General features: G+C 36.6%; 1 long non-coding RNA gene across 1 annotated transcript; it reads right to left on the bottom strand.

Annotated features, from left to right (window-relative positions):
• Positions 1–17238: 17238 nt before the first annotated feature.
• On the bottom strand, positions 17239–18223 carry LOC120420118 (uncharacterized). The gene is made up of 2 exons (XR_005605821.2): positions 17797–18223; positions 17239–17734 (listed from the first exon to the last, which is right to left on the bottom strand). It is a non-coding gene; the product is annotated as an uncharacterized LOC120420118 (long non-coding RNA).
• Positions 18224–18889: the final 666 nt, after the last annotated feature.

The following is an 18889-nucleotide window of genomic DNA, read 5'->3' as shown; positions in this document are numbered from 1 at the left end:
AATGCAGGATTTTTTTTTCCACTAAAACATATCGGGAGTTTTTTTTTTTAAAGGTTCAATAAACCAATTTTTCAGTTTTTGCATTTTTGGTGTTTTTCAATACCCCTGACTCAAGGCGGTTTCAAAAACACCCAAAATGCAAAAACTGAAAATTTGGTTTATTGGACCTTTTCAAAAAAAAAAAACTCCAGATATACAAAATTCAAAAATAAAAAAATACGGATTTTGGGAAAAAAATAATCAAAAAATTTCTTGAAATGTTACAGATTTTCGAACATTTACATACAATTTTTGTATGAACAGCTGCAAAAATAATTCGAGATTTGTATGGGTGAACCAATGACACAAATGGGCTTCTTTGGTGATAGGGAAGGTCCTCACAAAGTTTGAGATAAATAAAAAAAAAAATACAAAAAAATAGTCGAAATCGGCCGATTTCGTAGAGAAATGCTCAGCTTACAATGTTCACTTTTCTGTCAAAGTTCTTATGCCTTGCACGTTTAAAATATTCACAAAATAAACCGTGGTTTGCTGAATCAAATATTAAAAAATATTTACGGATAGTATCTGTCTGAGTATTTTCACGAAAATATTTGATAATTTTCACAGGTTTTACCGAGCTTTAGAAAGTCTGTAGATCATTTATAGTATAAATATGTTTTGTAAGGAATTTGAAAAGAACAATTATTGATAATCAAATTTGAACTGAGACAAACCCAAAAGAAATTATCCCATTTAAAATCAAATTTACTGTTAAATAAAAATGTCTAATGTGCAAAAGCTTTGACTAAATAAAAAAGCATTTAAATAAAAAAAGCTATTCTTGTCATCATTAAAATTCCGTACAATTTTGTACTAAACGAAAAAAATCGTACAAAAATCCGACCTGTTAAAATCTGCGAAGGGGTCATCAACCATAGCTTTTGCACCCAGATTCCTGTTACAGACCTTTTAGTATCTTCAAAAGTACGGGAACTTTCGATATATTTTTTTATTCATCCCCTAAATTACTGTCTTCATCACCCAAAGGAAAAATATATCTCAAAATCTGCAACATTGGATTTGCTGCAGAAAATGTCATATTTTATAACATTTTTTGCAGCAAGCCCGTAGATCATTTTTGCCCGCGTGTAAAAATTTCAGCGATCTGCAGTTCTCACCAACACATATAAAGCTGGCCCGTCCCCGAGCAACACTCCAAACAGAAGCATATGTTGGTGCACTTTCACTCACTTTTCATCAAGCGTCCATGGCGCGGTGGTAGCGTGTCGGATCAATAACCAAGAAGTTGGTGGTTCAATCCTCGTTCTGCTAAGTGTTTTTTTTTGTGAAATACAACCAAAAAGCCGTCGGTAATGTCGATAATTGTTGGTAACGGGCAAAAATGTCATACTCCTATATCGCAAAAAATGCATGAGGACAGATTTCATAGGGGGATGGCGTCGCTATTTTTAGACTACGTTTTCCACTTTTTCTCATCGAAACCGACTACATTATCGACTTCATTTTGCTGGGCGAGATAGGAAGCCGTCTATTTTTAGACGATGACTCAGCACTTTTCCACTCTTGCGCATAAAAAAACCAGGTGGCAGCACGATGCAACGCCACGTCCCTATGCAGATTCTGATATACTTTCATGCCGCCATGCATCACAATCATGCGATTGCCAGTTGGGTGCATGGACTGACACTTACCAAAACCTTCGTCATATTCATATCATATTCCGATGAAAAATCGGACCGCACGCATCAGAGGCCAGATAACCGGCCACCGCAATTTTCAGAATACCGGAATGAGCGGTATATGAAACTTCTCGGTTTTGAATGTTGTCCACTGTATCGGTCCCATGAGTTACCGGTTGACACAAGTAGAACCTAGTAAGACTTTTCTAAAAAATATTTTAAGATTACGGATATTTGGCAACCACAAATCCGTGACACTGATTCGGGGACTTATGTACATGTCAGGGACACTCCTTATTCAAAGCCAAGATCAAATCTCACCCCACAGACCAATGTTCACCTCTGTAGACGGTAGTTTAGCCCCAAACCCTTCCCCTTTAATTTCTAGGTGTAAAAATCGGTTGTAAAAATTCCAGATTTAGATTTTAGACCTAGCACATATCTCAGGTAATTTGAATATTTGTTTAAATGTTCCAGATTCCCACCGGACCAACCACGCTCCAGCACTGCAAAGTAGCAGCGTGGCAGTTCGCGGGCGAGAGATACTAGACAGGAGTGACACTATAACATGGCCCCTTTTCCCCCCCGAGGACATCCATCGGTGTCACTTTGGGCCGCATGAATGCGTACCATTCGTACATGTGTGCTGGCGGTGCATTCAAAATGCTTAAATAGCATAAATTTTAAGCGCAAGACTTCCGCGAAACACAAAAGCAGTTTACCGTGCATGTACCTTTGCCGCCAGCCAGGATTATGACAGTGATGATGACGAAGAAGAAGAAGACGAAGAAGTGGGTGGTTAAGTAAAATTATTTGAATGGGGTCCCGTGTAGTACTCTATCATGTCATCTTGCGGTGCTCACTTGGGACTTGGACTGCCGGGGAGGCACTTTTGAATGCACCAGCACCACCATTATGGCCAACGCCGCCGCGTGCTGGGCCATTTTGTATGCAAGAAGCCGGTGTTTATGCTCGCCTAGAGTGTTTATGATAATCGGTGTTATTCTACCAGAAAACATCCCGCACCGCACCGGAGGGTCCTTTCGGTAGTTTGCTCTGAAAGAAGGGAGCACTTGACTCAAATGGGTAAATCTTAATTTAAATTATGTGACATTCTATAGAATGTGTAAATATTGTTTGTAAAATGAGAAGAAAATCCTGGAAATAATGTGGAATGATTTGAATATCTGGTATCTTTCAATATCTGTTGCTTTAACTCAGCTAAATGTGAATGACATTAGTTTTTCCAGTTGTTGTTTTCAAGAAGGCTTTTATTTGCTTTTGCTTTCCTCAGTGAAGGAAGGCAATAATCCTGCTCTAAAAATGAACTTTTCGCAGAAAGCTCGTAGAATCACCTCCATGTACACTAGGGTGCCCAGAATATGGGACTTTTTTTCAAAACCTCGCTCCACAAGCTGAATATTGTTCCTTGACCTATTTTAGGACTCTGGGCCAAATATGAGCAAAATCGGTCATCATTTTCCCATTGATACTCGGAAGTGAAGTTTGTATGGGAAAAATCGAAAAAATGTATGGAAAACTAAAGTTTCTAACGGTTTGGTCTGCACGGTGCGCTACTTCCATCCAAATATTCTCAAAAGTGAGATTCTTATTGAAAATTTAATGCTCTACAACTTTGTAGAACATACCGAAGCTGTAAAACTCGATGCTGAAAAGTAATTAGCGATTTAAAAAAGTAATTTTTGTATGAAAAACTTTATTTCCACCAACTTTAGGCTCGAGTATCAATGGGTTAATCTCATCCAATGTCGCTCAAAGTTTACAAAGATGCTTAAAATAACCCAAAAAACCGTTTTCCGTTTGTGGAGCAGGGGGTCATTTTTTCTGGGCGCCCTAATGTACAGTCATCCCACAGCTTTTCTTGCGATCTTTCGAATGCTGTATCGAACATCTGAAAATTTTAACTTTTGTATGAAGTTTTTGAAGAATTACTTTGACCCTTGAAATCTGAGTGCGGTGCCTGTGTGGACGAGCAGTCCTGTTTTTTCGTGTTATTTTCCGTCTCTTTTATGTCGCTGTTCGAGTGCATGGGATTGGTCATTATAATTAAATAATGGCATCAGTAGTGCGGTACCTGTGTGGACGCGCAGTCCTGCTTTTTCGTGTTATTTTCGTATCTTTTGTGTTGCTATTTGTGTACATGGGGTGATTGGATTTCTTCTTCTTCTTTTTCATTCTTTTTAGTTCACGCGTTCGTTGGCCGATGAATTTTATTTTTGTTCTCTTTATATAGTTTTCGATAGAAACGATCCGATTTTTGTTTTTTGAGACAAGCAAGTCGTATTGCTGAATTAAGTCCTTTCCATATCTTCGAGGATCGGAAGGCACGCCGACGAATATGTTTTAAGGCTTATGATATAAAATAATTTTAATGAATGAAGCCCTTCCTACATCACCGTTGATCGGAAGGCACGCCGACGGAGAATTTTTGGAGAATCGCGGTCGAATTAATACTATATTTAAATCCCTAGATAAGTATCTTTCCGCAGCCGGCTGCCTAAGATTTTTAAAATTTCAACCGATAAACAAATTGCTTATGGTCGCATCACCTACCACAGTGAATCCTGACCTCATACCCATCTTACTAACCCCTCAAAACTCATGTGATACTTTGTCGGAGACGCAGTCGATTTGGCGGTCCCATCACTCAAGTATCGGCTAACATTCCCATCCACTTCCCCGTGTCTTACCACTGGTCGTGGCCGGCGTCGGTATTGATCAGCACGATAGGGACCTTTGAAAATTGCGAAGGGGTGATGATTGGTTCCTACTTTTCATCTGTGGTCCACGGAGCAATGTTTGGGGGTCCTGGTCAATAACGAAGTAGCAGCTACGGGTAGACACCAATGCTATGCTAATTACTTTGACCCTTGAAATCCACAAATTTGGAACACTTTTTTCTTACGAATGTAAACAAACTTTGGATCTCTCCAGGAGTACATATTTATTACCATATAATGACTTCACAAACTGAAACCAATGAAACTCAAGCTTAGTGATGTTTTATACATGGTTTGAAAACTTTTTGTAAAATTATTAGTTAAATTCAGGTGTTCCACAATTGTGGGAGGCACAATAACATCCCACAATTATAAAACAGGCAATTTGGAGGCAGTGTTTTGTTGCTCTGAATAAAATAGTCTCGAAATGCAGTTTTTGTTCAAAAAGAACTACTTTTACTAGTGAAATAGCAAGAGAATGTCCAAATAAAGGTCCTAAAAATAGAAGGGTCGCCAGAAAAGATGCATTTGGCATGCTATTGACAAATCATCACAAAAGTGTTTCCGGATATGTGGGATGACTGTACACAGAAAAAATAGATGGCAATATTCATCATAATATTACATCAACAAATGATGAATTTTCATCAGTTTCTGGTGAAAATTCATCAGGTTCGTATTTTTACACATTTTTTTAAAGTAATATTACTCAAAAAAGAGGTAATATTCAACCTACCAAATTTTCAACATTTCAAAATTCAACTTTTTTTGCTCTGTATACACAGGAAAAAAATATTACCTCTTTTTTGTGTAATATTAGGGGAACTATACCATTTTTCAGCCTATTTCTATTATCGGCCTATCAGCACTTTGATCATGAATTACAGCTTTCATAAAGTGTTTTTGATTGTTCCAAAGTAATAAATAGCTCAAATAAAAGTGAGCATGCAACTCTCCATTCACAGAAAAAAAAAAATGATGGTAATATTCATCAGGAAATGGTGACAGATTTTGTGGCAAAATAAATGATAAATTTTACCCCAGAAAATGATGAATTTTCATCAGTTATTGATGAATATTCATCAGGTTCACATTTTTACACATTTTTTTATGTAATATTACACAAATAAAGAGGTAATATTCAACCTACCAAATTTTCAACATTCCAAAATTCAACTTTTTTTTTCTGTGTTGTTGATACATCTGAAAATGTTGATTTAATAGCGGAAAACGGCAAAGTGATGATAATTGGTCGAACGGCTTAGAGTGATTAAAATGGGTATATTTCCCCTACTTTTAAAAAATGTGTAAAAATATGAACCTGATGAATATTCATCAAAAACTGATGAAAACCACTTCCTGCTGAGTATTACCAGTTGAATTTTGGAAGGATGAAAAATTGGTAGGATGAATATTATCTCTTTTTTGTGTAAAATTACATAAAAAATGTTTAAAAATGTGAACCTGATGAATGCTTTTCAATATGAATGATGAATATTCACCAATTATTTATGTAAGGGTGGATTTTCATGGATTTTTCGATGACCGACATCGAAAGCGGCCTTCGATGCTCGTGGTCATATTTTGCCGAAAACTCATTTTTATCAATCAGGTTAAATCGCAAAATGGTTTGGATTGATATTTTATGGTAGTATAAGCACAAACAAACACATACCCATCGCCGGAAAGTTGCGAAAATGCGATTTTCCGAATTTTCATTTTCGATGCACGAGCATCTTTAGACGACCGACATCGAAAGCATACTCACGACCATGCTTTGCTAAAATGTCCGTGCATTGAAACTCGATGCTCGTTCAGTGCCTTTTTGCTACCTCAGCGGCACCCTAGACACAAACCTAAATAACGCTTTGAAACGCTTGGTACGGGATGGGAATGAAACTTGACGAAACAAATTCTATCTGTCAAACCAGACCTTGTCAACAATCAAAACAGCTGATTTTGCATGGTGAAATAGAGTTAATCTTCTGGCCATTGTTTTGCAGACGGAATCCGTCCACCGGTGGACGGATTGCTTGCCTAGGTTAGCAAGAGGAACTGATCCACCGGGTGGCCGGATTTCTGGACATTGTTTTGCCGGAGGAATCCGTCCACCGGTGGACAGGGCATTGTTTTGCAGGAGGAATCCGTCCACCGGTGGATGGATTTCGGTGCATTGTTTTGCAGGAGGAATCGGTCCACCGGTGGACGGATTTCAGGGCATTGTTTTGCAGGAGGATTCCGTCCACCGGTGGACGGATTGCCTGGCCAAGTTGACAAGGGGAACTTGTCCACCGGTAGAAGGATTTCGGGGCATTGTTTGTTTTTGCTGGAGGAATCGGTCCACCGGTGGCCGGATTTCTGGACATTGTTTTGCAGGAGGAATCCGTCCACCGGTGGTTGGATTTCAGGGCATTGTTTTGCAGGAGGAATCCTTCCACCGGTGGATGGATTTCTGGGCATTGTTTTGCATTGTCCACCGGTGGACGGATTTCAGGGCATTGTTTTGCAGGAGGATTCCGTGCACCGTTGGACGGATTACTTGCCTAAATTTTGCTTAAATTTCTTAAATTCCAAAATTTCTAAAATTTCTAAAAAAAAAATTAAAATTTTCTTAAACTTATAAATTTACTAAGCTTTTTAAAATTTCAAAGTTTTCTTAAATTTCAAAGTTTTCTAAAAAATTTCTTATTTCTAAAGTATAAAAAATATATAAAATGTCTTTACTTACTTTAATTTCTTCAATTCCTTTAATTTCTAAATATTTATAATTTCCTGAATATCTTAAATTTCTAAAATTTCTTAAATTTCTAAAATTTCTTAAATTTCTAAAATTTCTAAAATTTCTAAAATTTCTAAAATTTCTAAAATTTCTAAAATTTCTAAAATTTCTAAAATTTCTAAAATTTCTAAAATTTCTAAAATTTCTAAAATTTCTAAAATTTCTAAAATTTCTAAAATTTCTAAAATTTCTAAAATTTCTAAAATTTCTAAAATTTCTAAAATTTCTAAAATTTCTAAAATTTCCAAAAATTTCTAAAATTTCTAAAATTTTTAAAATTTCTAAAATTTCTAAAATTTCCATAATTTTGAAAATTTTGAAAATTTCGAAAATTTCTTAAATTTTTTAAAAATTTCTAAAGTTTCTTTAATTCTTTTAATTCCTTAAATTTCTTAATTTTTTTATAATTTTTTAAATTTTTTAAATTTCCTCAATTGGGTCCTAAAATGAAGCTTAGATTGCTGATATTATTGTTTACAGCGATAAAGCTTATTTTTTAGAGTACAATGACCCTTTGTACGACCACAAAGAGTTTAAAATGGATTTTTAAATCAATTTTGAAAAATTAACCTCGCGGTCCTTCTTGATAGAAAAGCTCCTACTTGACAGCTTGTTCCAAGAGGACCATAGTTAATCCATCGAAAAAATGTTGTCTTGTCAAAAAAAATTTTGCATCAAAATGAAAAAAAGTGATCAGAAATGGTTTTTAATTGTATTTTTTACCGTTGTACATAAAAATTGACATAGGGCTTTAGTACCCAATTTCCTAAATTACTAAATTATTTCTTTAATTTCTCATATTTCTTGAATTATTTATTTTTTAAATTTCTAAAAAACTTTAAATTACTTAAATTTTTTAAAATTCATAAAAATTTTCCAATTTTAAGTCCACTCTATAGAGAATTTGCAGCTAAGCTAAAAGACACATGTCGCCACCTACAAATAGCGTAAACCTATGATTTTTTTAAAAATGTGTTTTTTCCTTCATAATCAACACTTTTATTAAACTTATGCCGGATTCGGATGAGAAAAATTATTTCCAACAATTTGGTGTACAACTTTTCAATATTTGTTTGATTTTTCTATGAGAAAACTGTAAATTTAGAAAAAGATAGAAATTTGGACTATTTGGCAAGAAAGTCTGTCAAAAATCAATAAAAATTGTTGAATATACGTTAACACATCTGTTATCAACTATAAAACTGTTTGTTTCATTGATATATATGAGGAATTTCATTTTTAGTGTTCCAAAACATGTTTTTTAAAAAAAAAGTCACAAATTTTTGCGCGCCTAAAAAATGATGTTCATTATTTTAAAGCAAAAAACATTTCTCGTCTTTTGCAACCAGTTTCATTAAGATTGATGCAGGGAACCATGAGAAATAAGCGATTTTGTTCTTCAATCCAGCAGAAAGATATACGATTTTTGACAAGTAACCTCATTTTGGCGCCACCTACATTTGAAACACAGTCGCGGAAAAAAATCCTGATTTATTTGGTGAGTTTTGTTCGTAAATTTATAATCGAAAGAGTCGTTTCGTTAATCCATCAATCTGTTCCGGAATCGTAAAATTAGTAAAATGTCGCGACGATTATTTCGGTCATTTTGCGTGAATTCGCCGTCGCCGTTGTGGTATGTTGGCATATTGTGAATCTGCGTCGCGTATGGAAAACGTCGTGACTGGACCTGGCCATCATCATCATATGAGGAAAACTAGAGGAAGCTGCTTCGCAAATTCGGTGAGATCAGTCCATATTGGACGTTTTGAAACCTGACATATTTTTGCTAGCAATTTACTAAATACGCGCCGATCCCTGTTTTGCTTGATGGGATTGGAAGTTTAAAGATAGATCGAGGACCCGTCTGGTTGTTGCTTTATCTTTAGGCGGGGCCAGACAATGCCCAGTGACCTCGGAATTGGACCGCAAGGAGCTCTGTCATTCTGAAATGGGTCACTGGAAGCAGCGCGAGGGCTAACACCACCTAATACCCGGGACTGAGATAAGCTGTATCAGCTTAACCCAAGTCTGATACAAACTATACTTTCCCATAATTTCGCTGCCGGCCAGCGGGTATTGGATTGGACTACACACACACACACACCTACATTTGAAACACAGTCGCGCTGCAAAACCTCAATTATCTCTCATCTTTTTTGCATGATTTTTCGCAACGAACATGAGGCAAATGGTTTTATTTAATTAAATTATGCGCTAGTCTAATCATACGCCTTTTTGAAAAAGATTTATTGAACAACATCAGCTTATTTCAAAAGTTATTCTGGAGTTCCGATCGCCACGCAATGCTGCTTTGTTTACGTTTGAATCTGTCATTTTCCATCCTTCGTTAACTTGCATGCAAGTGTTCCTTATTCCGGAAAGTCGATTTTGGGGTTGTGTCTAAGCTAAATGAAGTAACGCAAGCCACGAGCATCGAGTTGGTTCGATGCTCGTGCTCTCGATGTCGTTGCACAATCCATGAAAATCCAGCCTAACACACATATTTTTTCGACACAAAATCTGTCACCATTTCCTGATGAATATAATCATCATTTTTTCTGTGTTTGAAAATATATCAGACTTTTAAATCGAATATTGGAAGTTTGATTCTGTGTGTACACAAATAAAAATAATTTTGGATTTTTGAAAATTTTGTAGGTTGAAAATTACCTCTTTTTTGAGTAATATTACGTAAAAAATGTGTAAAAATGTGAACCTGACGAATATTCATCAGAAACATCATCATTTTCTGGGGTAAAATTAATCTTTTTTTTGCCACAAAATCTGTCACCATTTCCTGATGAATATTACCATCATTTTTTTCTGTGTATGTAAATATCTGTATGAGATCTATGTCCGGATCCAATTCTGCCCCAATTCCCCTTCCAGGAATGGCTTCCAGGCTGCTGCTGTTCAGCCACAGCGTGAGGCCACAAGAGAGCCATGATCGTGCCCCGCGCCCGAAGTCAGACAAAGTTCCCTGATGCGTGCACAAGAGGAGACAGGGCCGCGCGCTCGGCCCGACTCAAAGGATAATAACGTTGGTTGGCGCCCTGAATCACACCAAAAGTGTGGTGCTGGGGGACAGTTTCCAGCGCAGGAATAATAATTAATTATGGCCATCCACCGAGTAGGGGGGCGTCTTTGTGCCTTTGTGCACTTGCACTACATTAACTTTGACGAAACATTGCGCGAACAGTGAACGTCAACAGAGCTTGGCCAAGTGAATCCGCAGAAATCGGATTTGCGCGTTGCATTTTCAGCAGAACGGAACAACGGTATTGAACCAACTTTGACCAACTAACTTGGCAGATAAATAGCAACCATTTGCGAAAACTACTGACGTCGTAAACTTGTTCAAGGAAAAAGGGGGAAAAAAGTGCGTCCACTGAAGTGGAACACAATAAAATCCTGACCGCGCTTTTTAACCTTTGACTTATTTGGGAAATCTTATTCAATTGAAAAAGAAAGTATTTTTGCTGAAATATATGAAGAATCATATTTCTTGTCGTACTGTATGACCATTCTGCCTGAAGAACCAAATTGTTAAATAAAATTAAAGCGTTGTAATATAGCTTCCAAAAAGTGTTTTCAACTGTTTTGTAATACAAATTGCTGAAATTAGTTGTGAGATTTAAAAAAAAACAAATATTTTTGTAGACAGAACTGTTAACGTGTTGCCGTCAACAGGGGTGATGTTGGGTCTGGGGGGTAAGAATGGGTCATACAAATTTAAGCATTTTTGCATGACCCAAACTCATCCCCAGACCCAATGTCACCCCTGATGATGGTATTAAAATGTATTTTTTTCGTGTTGTGACCGGGACCCGTGGTGTAGGGGTAAGCGTGGTTGCTTCTCACCCAGTCGGCCTGGGTTTGATCCCAGAAGATCCCGGTGGCATTTTTCGAGACGAGATTTGTCTGATCACGCCTTCCGTCGGATGGGGAAGTAAATGTTGGACCCGGTCTAACCTGGAGGGTTAGGTCGGTAGCTCAGTCCAGGTATAGGAGTCGTCTCTCTCGGTACTGCCTCGGTAGAGTCGCTGGTAGGCAGTTGGACTAACAATCCAAACATTTTGAATCCCGGGGTGGATGGAAGCTTAAGTGTAAAAAGAGGTTTGCAATTGTCTCAACAATCAAGCCTTCGGACACCTAGTTTCGAGTAAGAATCTCGCAATCAAGAGCGCGAAGGCAATGCTGTAGAGCGATTTTTTTTATTTTTATTTTTTTTATTTTTAATGTTGTTAATAGGTTTAAGTTTGGACCAAACAACCACCTATCTCAAGAACGATCATTTTTCATGAAAAAAAAAACTTTTCATGAGTTATTGCACTTGTTGAAATAAACTTGCTCCTATTGATCTTATCATTAAAAATTTACAACGAATAACTAGAGTCTTGAGACAACAACGATTTTTTTTATTTTGTAATGCAAATTTTAAATAATTTAATAAAATATGCTGATGCAAAGTGTTTGTCCCTTGGCTGTGGTCGAGATCGTGGGGGGAAAATAAAAAAATATAAAAAATGAAATAACAAGCCAAAGTCTATACATTTCAATGAAAAAAGTGTTTTAAAATGCATTTTACACTAGTTCAGTTGTTTTGCAATCAAAAAAATTGTAAGTTTTTACAAAAATAAAATTTTCAGCGAAAAAAACTTTTTGCGGTACTGTACATCGAAAATTTTCATAAATTCTAAACGCAGGGGAATGCATTTAAAAATAGTTTCAGCCGATTACACTTAAAAAAAAGTTTTCGAGGCCGATTTTGACAAAAAGATTTTAAAACATTTGTACCAGCTTTATTGATTTTTGTTAAACTTCAAATAATTTTGCATATAATTAAGGCATTTATTTTTTAAGTTTTATAACAATTGAGGGTTGTCTCAACCCAAGTAAAACTCACTTTCAAGGGGTGGGGAGTAGAAGTTAAGGTCCAAAGTTTCCATCTGCTAGCATCCGGAACACATCTCTAGCTGCCTTAGCCGGGACCAAAGTTTTGTTTTCACACTTTGGTTATGCTCTTTTAATGGCACTTTTGAAGATCTTTTTTTTACTCTCCCTCCAATGCTCTTGTAATTCTGCGCCTCCACTGACTGCTACCAAGTTGCGATTCAATAAACTTTCAGTGGACGTACAAAGGGAATGAAAACAACTATTGAAAAGAATCAATTTATGGGAGAGAAACATGAAGCAAAGCTGGGAAAACTTTTTTCAAGTACGAGCATATTTTTCCGGACAATTTACGAACGTTTGTTTGTTGAGTCATAATTTATTGCTGCTGATTTTATGTGTTTATCAAATCTATAATTGCATCTTTTAGTTATATGATGGGAAATATCAGAAATAACGACCCAAATTTACTTCCCGCCCGCGTAATTGATGGCACAACGAAGTGTTGCCAGACAATTTTCACACTTTCAGTTTACGTGACGGACGGGCGGAAAATTACTCCCCCGGAACGGATCGCTGCACTGCTCGGATGATATGCACTGGCACTGTTTCAGGTTTTGGCTGCGGCGTGGATGCCTCCGAGGGTTGGTTGATGGCTGAGCTGTTGGTTGGTTGATGCAATATGCGTACGAAAACCCGGAAAGCACATTAATAAATGCCACTCCGTCACTGAATTTATGGATGAAGATCCCTCGAGGCTTCACGGGGATAGGAGAGAGTTGGTTTTATAAAATTATAGGATTTTTTAAACAATTTTTTATCACAATGGGAAAACCTTATCATAACAAATTGTTTAGAAACATATTTATTTAAATTTTTTCTTGAAGGTATCAATTGAAGATATATTACAGATGAAAATTTTGTTTTTATCGAGAACATTGCATTAAAAACTTGAGCTACATCCTTGTTTATACATCCAAAATTGGTTGAGCATCCCTTTGCAGCATTGTTTCATTTATAATACATCAAACGCCGAATATTTCTGCATAGTTTGCTGATATAAAACGAGAAGGCCACAACTCCGCTTAGATTCCTTGAGGTAGATTTTGACAACAGAATAAAATACACAGTTACATACTAAAACAATTTTGTTTCAAGTAATAAACTGTAAGTACTCAATAGAATGTTAACTATACAATCTATATGAAATTCTATGATAAATTTGTTCATAGAGCAATTCCAGCTCAAATCAGGAATTTTTCTGATTTTGTACCCGACCCTCTCCGATTTCAATGAAACTTTGTAGACATGTTATCCTAGGCCTATAAAAGCCATTTTTGTGCATATGGAGCAAATAGTACTCGAGAATAACATTTGAGAAGGGCGTAAGGTATTTAAATATTTTTGTATTCTGTAATTTAAAAATTACTGTATCTCGAAGCCGTTGCGTCGTATCAAAAAGTGGTCAAAGACAAACTTGTTGGAAATTGGACGGGCTTTCTGAAAAAATACACTGAAACAAAAATACCTGCCACATCTATGAGATTTTTCAATTTTTAAGTTTAAAAGTTAAATTTGAAGGTGATGTCACGATTTTTTTCGCTCAAAATTTTTGAGGAAATACCCTAAGATGTTACCAAAAGACTGACGAAAAATGCAGGATGGTATGTCTCTCCTAAAAAAATACAAAAATCATTTACTAAAACTGTTTTTTTGAAAAGTGGTCTTGAAATGCTGTCAAAGGCAAACTTATGGGAAATTGGACGAGCTTTCCGTTAAAAATATTTACGAGACTGAAAAACCAAGTCTGTCATATAGAAATTGTCAAAAACCACAAAAAATCCCGTTTTTTCAACATTTTTATTTTTAAAACCGCTGTATCTTCCCAAGGATTGGACATAGGACAATGGTCAATACGGAGACTTTTATGTAAAATTGTCTGGAGAATCGATTCCCACTACCGGTTTTTAAAAATTTTGACGTTTAGACCACTTTTCAAAAAAACAGTTTTAGTAAATGATTTTTGTATTTTTTTAGGAGAGACATACCATCCTGCATTTTTCGTCAGTCTTTTGGTAACATCTTAGGGTATTTCCTCAAAAATTTTGAGCGAAAAAAATCGTGACATCACCTTCAAATTTAACTTTTAAACTTAAAAATTGAAAAATGACATAAAAGTGGCGTGTATTTTTGTTTCAGTGTATTTTTATCAGAAAGCCCGTCCAATTTCCTACAAGTTTGTCTTTGACCACTTTTTGATACGATGCAACGGCTTCGAGATACAGTAATTTTTAAATTGCAAAATACTAAAATATTTAAATACCTTACGCCCTTCTCAAATGTTATTCTCGAGTACTATTGGCTCCATATACACAAAAATGACTTATATAGGCCTAGGATAACATGTCTACAAAGTTTCATTGAAATCGGAGAGGGTCGGGTACAAAAGTACCAGAAAAAATCCTGATTTGAGCTGGAATTGCTCCATAAAATTTTTATTTCAGATTTAAATGAATATTTCATACAGTTATGAAAAGCAAGCATGCTCAAAAGGAACACTCCCTACTTATCTAATCTAATCTAATCTAATCAGACCCTAGCGCAGCCAATCTTGCGAAGGGATCCTGGAGAGTGCCTTAGGTTAGATGACGCCTAGCACTCTTCTTGTCATTTATTAACGTTTGTAGTGCGCCATTGCATTAGAAATGCATTGAAACATCACAAGCGTTAAAGCGGCCAGGCCTACTGCGTAAAGCCGTATCGCAGAGATGACTCGTAATAGGGACGTGGCGTTGCATCGTGCTGCCACCTGGTTTTTTTATGCGCAAGAGTGGAAAAGTGCTGAGTCATCGTCTAAAAATAGACGGCTTCCTATCTCGCCCAGCAAAATGAAGTCGATAATGTAGTCGGTTTCGATGAGAAAAAGTGGAAAACGTAGTCTAAAAATAGCGACGCCATCCCCCTATTGGGTTGAGTTTGAGCACTGAGTGTTCGAACAACAACACAATTCTGAATCGACAGGGGAGGAAGAAGCGTGGGGACACACCACCATACGCTCCGAGATATTGGTTGTATTCGTTGGGAGCACCATGCTAAGAATGTTTGGTACTCCGGGACCCTCTGGGATGGGACATTGTATTTCCACGAATGCCCTGGACACTATTTGCCGTGGTTATAGCGCCACAACTCGCTCTCTGTAACAGTATTCCTAATTCCAGTCTACGCTCACCAAGTCGTCATGGCGTAGTGGTTAGCATTTTTGCTTACCAATCCAAAGGACGGGGGATCGAACCGCGCCTCGAGCGACTTTGATTTTTCGTTCATATTCATCATTTCAGATTTCTATGTTCTTAACTTTCTCGTTGGGAGTAGATGGGCATCGAACCCAGAACCATTCACTTAGAAAGCGAACACCGTAACCAGTCAGCCACGGCAGCTCCTGCCTCAAAAGGAACACTCCCTACTTATAAACAAACAAATTAGCTGAACGAGTCAAGAGATCAACCATGTGACATTGATTAATTCCCACATTAACGAAGTCACATTGCGGGCTATTGAAAAGTTAGCGTAAAAGTCTTCAAACTTTAAATTCCACTCACCAAATGCAATGATTCAATTTCAAAGGTTTCAATTATGCTTCCAAACATTGGTAACAAATTACACTTTCATTTAGACCAAATTGAATTTAATTGATTAGGGGCAAGGAGGGACCAGTTCAACGAGAAGTCGCTATCTGCAAATTAATTAAACTTCAATTAAACTTTAAAGTGACGAGCCGAGACCGTTCGCCGAACGACAAACGGCGTTCCCTAAATTTGTGAGATGTAATTTTCGTGAAATTGAGAGCATCGAGCACACTAAAGTGACACGGTGGGATTAAAGGTGTTTTTCTATCTTAAAAATGTATTTGTTTACAATCAGTTCAAAAACCCGACTTTCGAAATAAGCTTTTTATTGAAAGAATATAATCTCCAGAAAATTTCATCAGTTTAGTTTATCATGACGCCAAAACTGCTGGAAATCTAATTTTAGCCTGCCAAATAATAAGTTCACGTCAGCCGAAAGATAATGCTACAACTTCTCTCCAGCACGGTCCAACTCATTGCCTTAGAATGCCGTCGAATTCTTTAGCAACTTATCTGCTATTTCTGAGCCTCCTCCCTCGGAAGATTCTTTATTTATAGCCACTCTTCACAGGTTCTCCGATTAAGGTGAGTTTGCTGGGATGGGCGTCTTTCAAGCCTGAGTTGGTCCTTCTTTGAAGAAAGAAACGAAACGAATGGAAATGTAACAGCTTGATTGCATTTTCTTAATTATTCGTTGTTTCGTGCCCTTGCTAATCCAGGCGATAGTTCTGGATATAAAAAACGCCATTTCTAGAGGTCCTGTTTTAATTCTCACCAATAAATTAACTTTAAGAATTGGTAAATAGTTTATCTTTAATCTTAAATGCAGATTTTGTTCAATTGAGATCAATCTTGAAAATGTGGAAAAGAAATTAAAAAAAACCAGGCCAAAATTTTCAAAATATTAAAACAAAAAATATCAAGCCCACGCTTCAAAACAATCGAAGCCTGTCGAATCATAAAATATATTGTTGAAACTTTCATAAGTGATAGAAGCACAAATTTACTGTCAAGTGAGATAATTTTCGAAAAAATGGTCAGTTGTAATCATTAAAAGAAGGTATTAGACTACGACAAACAAACTCGCACTTTTTCGTGTTTGCCAAACTCGCAAACAAAGCAAAATGTATGCAGGCTGACGTCTCTGCAAACCAATGCAGGCAAACAAACAAAGCAGACAAACTGTCAAACAGTGCGAGTTTGTTTGTTTGTCACAGTCTAATACCTCCTGAAGCTATGGTGTGATACTCTACAATTCCCGTAAATTCTTCAGTGATTTTAAGCATTGTATTTCTTGTTTGGATAGTACACACTTCGAAAAAATCGTGTAATTTTCTGTCTTTTCGATGCACATAACTGGAGCGTCGTATAAGACAGAAAATTACATCTGATTTGAATATTACATGAGCCAACCATCAGTCGATATGGTCGTGTAAAATTACACTAAACGTCATTTTGGTTGGAAACAATGCCTATTAGAATTGAATTATTCTTATTAGAAAGAGAAAATACATTAATATTGAACTTAATCATTTATTTACACATTATCAAAATAAAAATAATTATTTTTCATGATTTTCGCGACACTTGACCATCACTTGGCCTGGTTCCTTCTAGCTCTCCGGTTCCGGTTTCGATGAACTCACTTCCTTGACGGCTTGCAAAACCCGAAACTGGCCATCTTTCAGCGAACGAAGTAAAGCAATTTGGCCACAAAGTTATTCCCATGCTGCTTCTGGTTCCGGATCTTTAAGTGGTCCTGAAGCTTCTCCACCTGGGCATGTCACGATTCTTCGAGCTTGCCACGCATTTCAGAAGGAATCAGGACCACTTTTAATGTGTACGGTGGCACCAGTAACCGTTCACTTCCGCTTCTCTTGGGTCTTGGCCAAATCCTGTAGGATACCACGGTTCTAGGCGCTTCAAAAAGTGGTCGTGACACGAACTGATCTGGAACATTTCACCGTCCAGCAGGTCTTTTAACAAAGGGTTTTTTGTTGTTGATAAAATGGCCTGAAACCAAAAAGAACACCTGTTATATTCCTGGATATTTCGCACACAATACTCCCACCTACCTTTGCTATCGTTCAATATGTCTGCTCAATTAAAAAATGATGAAATTCCCGGCCAAATCAAACAAAATTAAGACACATGGTGGCTTACAATTCTGCAAAGATCGCAAACACAACAATCAACATGGCGACCGTCGCGTTGCACGGTCAAGCGAGAAGCATCAAGAGTACGGGAAATTGAGTCAAATTACACAGAATATTACATCAAAAAACACGCTCCAACTATGTGCATCTTATTAGATGGGAAATTAAGTTAATATTGATTTATTATTAGGTGTTCTTAGGTGTGTTGGTGACTTCATAGTTTTTCTTTGATATTTAGCGATTTTGGAGCAAAACACACGTAATTTTACATCGTGAACTGATTTACATGATGAAAAATTACGTCAGATTGGCAATTCCGTTTAATGTAATATTCATAATTTTTTAGTGTGTACAATTTTACATCATCGGTTCGTTCAAACAAAAAATGTACCGTATCAAGCATAAGGCACTTTCAGGCGAAAACTAAAACTATCGTCAGTTGGGGTGACTATGGGTCAAAAAATGATACACCTCTCGTAATTTCTCAATAACAAAAACAATTTAAATAACATCGAAAATCTTTCAACGTTGATTTGTTCTTAAATAGTTTACCAACATTTTCCAAAAATATGGTGGATTTTGATGAAAACTACCTTAAATGCCAATAATTTGAAAATTGATTAAAATTGGTCAAATGAAACTAAAATGATGCTCAAATACAACGATATGGTAAAAACAAGTCATGCAACAGTGTTTCTTGTTCGAGGGAATCGTATTGACATGCTACAATGTTTGAAGTAGAGATTTTCAAACATTTGGGTAGTTTTTGAGCGATTCCAACAAAAATATTAGAAAAATGATTTCTCGAGCGGTCATTTTTGGCCAAAAACGTACCTCAACTTTAGACAACTGCCAAAATAACAAGATTTGTCCTAGGAACGATTTTTTATCAGCGAAGTCATCTTAAGATGTCCCCTATACAACCCTTTTAACATAATTTAGTTTCATTGAGAAGAACCTGAGAAATATGAAAATCCGTAAAAAATCACTTTGACCCAATCTCACCCCCAGA

Source organism: Culex pipiens, chromosome 2 (genome assembly GCF_016801865.2).
Source record: "Culex pipiens pallens isolate TS chromosome 2, TS_CPP_V2, whole genome shotgun sequence".
In the NCBI taxonomy this organism is placed as follows: domain Eukaryota; kingdom Metazoa; phylum Arthropoda; class Insecta; order Diptera; family Culicidae; genus Culex; species Culex pipiens.
The sequence above is the reverse complement of the archived record's forward strand: the minus strand, read 5'-3'. Positions and strand labels throughout refer to the sequence as shown.